A 4,023-nucleotide genomic window follows, 5' to 3' on the forward strand; every position below is an offset into this window, starting at 1 on the left:
ACCGATGAAATTCGGATGGAGTAAGGAGGAAATCAGAAGCAGACTAGCTCTACTAGTATCAAATACAGGCCTTAATTTGAGGGAGAAATTTCTGGGAATGTGCGTCTGGAGTACAGCATTGTATGGTAGGTAAAAATGGACATTGGGAAAACCGGAACAGAAGAGAATCAAAGAGTTTGAGACGTGGTGCTACAGACGAATGTTGAAAATTAGGTGCCAGCCTAAGTGGCCGAGCGGTTCTAGGCGCTTCAGTCTGGAACCACGTGACCACTACGGTCGCAGGTTCGAATCCTGCCTCGGGCATGGTTGTGTGTGATGGCTTTAGGTTACTTAGGTTTAAGTAGTTCTAAGTTCTAGGGGACTGATGACCTCAGATGTTAAGTCCGATAGTGCTCAGAGCCATTTTTTTTAAAATTAGGTTGACTGATAAGGTACGGAGGTTCTGTGCAGAATCAGAGAGGAAAGGAATATGTGGAAATCATTGATAAGAAAAGAGGACAGGATGATAGGACATCTGTGTAGACATCAGGGAATGACTTTCATGGTACTAGAGGGTGCAGTAGAGGGCAAAAACTGTAGAATAAGAGATTGGAATACATCCAGCAAATAATTGAGGATGTAGGTTGCAAGTGCTACTCTGAGACGAAGAGTTTGACACAGGAGAGCAATTCGTGGCGGGCCGCATCAAACCAGTCAGAAGACTGATGACCCAAAAAACAGTGCTTGACATGTACAGGGGTTTTAGGGGTATTAGTGCAGATATTTTAATTGGTGACTGAGGAGGGTGTACTGAACAATATTAAAACAGTATTTACTTGATTTACAGACTAGCAATTAGTGCTATTAGGAGAGTTATGTCTTTAGGTTTATTAATACCTCCAAGTATGCGTATCAAGAGCTTGTCATTAAAGCTTATTTTTCAACCAGATGTTGAAGTGTGGACAAGTGGACGAAAAACGGTCAAAAATGAAATACGATTTCAGAGACCTTGCTGGTGTACGAATATGATTTTATGTCTTCAGACTGAAGCAGCGTGCGAAAATTTGTACCAAGGCCGGAAGTCGAGCACTGTTTTCCTGCTTAATAGGGAGGTGCTTTAGGCACTAAGCCACCTTGGCACATGCGGTTCACACAAGTGCACGGATTATCTTGGCATGTCTCCCTCCTCGATCCAAATTCTCACTGCCATCCCAGTCTACTATAAATTACCCCATATACATAAACAGAATTGCCGAGACTGCCCCTGTGTACATAAAATAATACCTGTATGATACCAACGAAGTCTGAAATTTTGTCATTCCATTTGTATAATTACCTGCACCTTTCAGGTTGGATTCCTCATTCACGTTCAATGCTGAGGTGCTACTCCAAAACATGGAGAGCTTCGGCAATTCTGTTCTTGTGCAAGGGACATTTACAATAGATTTGGACGGCAGTGAGTTAGACCGAGGAGGGAGTCATTCCAGGGTAATCAGTGCTCCGGTGTGAACTGGAGTGCCAATATGGCTTAGTGGCTAGCGCCCCTGCCAAGTAAGCAGGAGATGCAGGTTCAATTCCCGGTGTTGGTACAAATTTTCACTCTCCTCTTCCGTCTGTATACATAAGAAAACCGGTTAGTGTATACCGACAAGCATAGTCCACGTAGTGTTGCAGCAAAATCTGTGTAGAAAACGACAGATAATAAGTTATGTGACGTGTTTGTGGAAACACTGTTGGACGCAGAGGGAAAAAGCAACTAACTCGCTGAAGTGGATACATATTAAGGTGCCAATGATCACAATATCTGCACTTATACCCCTAACATCATGTATAAACACTCCGTCTTCAGGCCACAAGTGGTCTATCGGGACCATCCGACCGCCATGTCATCCTCAGATGAGGTTGCGAATAGGAGGGGCATGTGGTCAGCACACTGCTCTCCCGGTGGTTTTCTGTGACTGGACCCGCTACTATTCGTTCGAGTAGCTCCTTAATTGGCATCACGAGGCTGGGTGCACCCCGAAAAATGGCAACAGCGCATGGCGGCCCGGATGGTCACCCATCCAAGTGCTGGCCACGCCCAACAGCGATCAACTTCGGTGAGCTGACGGGAACCGGCGTATCCACTGCGGCAAGGCCGTTGCCCCAACATCGTGTATAAAATCGTTGTTAAATGAGCTGTGGATGAATAAAAAACTAACTGAAACTATTCCTTATGGATTCATACTTGCCATATTACTGGCATAGAGCGCCCGTGACTTTACTGAATTTGGCTGCAAAGGTTGTCAGTTGGCTGAGCATCTCTGTGGCGCTTTCAAGCTCACTAAATGAACCTCTAAAGAAACGCGCAGATCCTCCTTGCACATTTACTGTTTCTTGTATCAGTCAGACGAGCAATATTCAAGTACTGGTTCAAACGAGCTTTTTGTAAGCTACCTCCTTTGCCTGTGCACCACACGTTCTGTGGATTCTACCAGTGACTCTCAGTGTGGCATCTGCCTTACCTTCGCTTAGTTCCATGTGGTGATTCCAATTTAAATCTCTCCGGATGCACATTCATAGATATTTTATGGGTGCTACTGCTTGCAATGACTGTTCTGAAATCGTATGATGATAACGGGCCTTTCTGCCTGTTTACATTACGTTACATTTATTTATGTTGAGGGTCAACTGACAATTCTTGCATCAAGTGCGAATTCTTTGCAGGTGTTCTTGCATTTCGCTACAATTTTCCAGCCTTGCGATTTCTCCATATACAACAGCATCATTCAAGAATAGTCCTATGGAACGTCCGACTTCATACGCTAGGGCATTAAACATATATTGCGAAGAGTAATGGTCCAGTAACACGCTCATGGGGTAAGTCGGAAGCTAATTTTAGGTATGAACATTTCTCTGCGTTGAGCGTGATGTTTTGTGATCTCTTTCGTCAGAAACTCTTTAATCCAATCACATATCTGGTCTGATACTCCGTACGCTCATATTTTGTTCGATACGTGGAAGTCAAGTACCACAGCGTCAACCTGGGCGCCTGTATTTATTGCTTCCCGGACTCTGCGGAGGAACAGAGTGATCTTGGTTTTATACGAGTGTCGTTTCCGGATTCCCTGTTGATTCCTATAGAGGAGATTCTCTTTGAGAAAGGAGCGTGGTTGATCACAATACATTTTACTAATCAACATCAGTCTCAGACCAGACCATAAGAATTTCTCATCGAAAACATACGCAATACACTTTCCCTCGCCCAATAATACAGCAAATACAATTACAGTGACGGCTACCATTTTCTATCGACCATCTTCTTCAACTCACACCGGCAAATGATGGGTTGAAATTCTGCTTTCTCGATTGCTCGGAATAGCCTGTCGTCATCAGGTTCCTGGATTGATCATTGGACTGCCCTGCTGACAACTTGAATACTGCAAAAGTTCCATCTCTCAGGATTGAGGTGTGTTCCCTACCGTTTTTGTCTCGCGGTGTGGTTCTCTCCCTTACACAAGCATCACAGTTTTTCTTAGCTTTTTATCTATTTTCCAGTCAACAACTTCTGTCTTACAGTTCTTTAATAACTATGCTTATTAGACAGTGGAACCATACGCCAGGTGCAAACACGTCACGTAGTGATGACGTATGTAACTGGAAAACGCGCTGGATACTCACATACGGATAGAAGTGCTGTGGAAAGCCGTATCTGCTTCGCTATGGTGCTATATTCTACATAATAGGCATCTTTCCGTGACAAATTGTAAATTTTATGAAACCAGAAAACCGAATTCGTTCCCGTGAAATGAGGCAAGAGGGTTCACATTGCATATTGAAGAACATAAGTAAACCGATTGTTTTTCAGGGTTTTGAGACATGAAAAAGAAATGATATAAAGTGAAGGAGGCTTGCAGATTATTCTCGTGGACTTAACGACGTATTTGAAGCCGTTTATGACGTCGATCGGCTCAGAGCTAAAGGCTGGTGTACGTGTGCTTCAGCGGACGAGAAACTGGATCGCCTTCAGAAAACGAATTCCGCCTTCAAGCATGACTGGTACCT

At 43.9% G+C, this 4,023-nt stretch overlaps 1 pseudogene; it reads right to left on the reverse strand.

Annotated features, from left to right (window-relative positions):
• Positions 1-2,006: 2,006 nt before the first annotated feature.
• On the reverse strand, positions 2,007-2,124 carry LOC126417420 (5S ribosomal RNA; annotated as a pseudogene).
• Positions 2,125-4,023: the final 1,899 nt, after the last annotated feature.

The sequence above is a fragment of the Schistocerca serialis genome, chromosome 8 (assembly GCF_023864345.2).
Source record: "Schistocerca serialis cubense isolate TAMUIC-IGC-003099 chromosome 8, iqSchSeri2.2, whole genome shotgun sequence".
Classification (NCBI taxonomy): Eukaryota; Metazoa; Arthropoda; class Insecta; order Orthoptera; family Acrididae; genus Schistocerca; species Schistocerca serialis.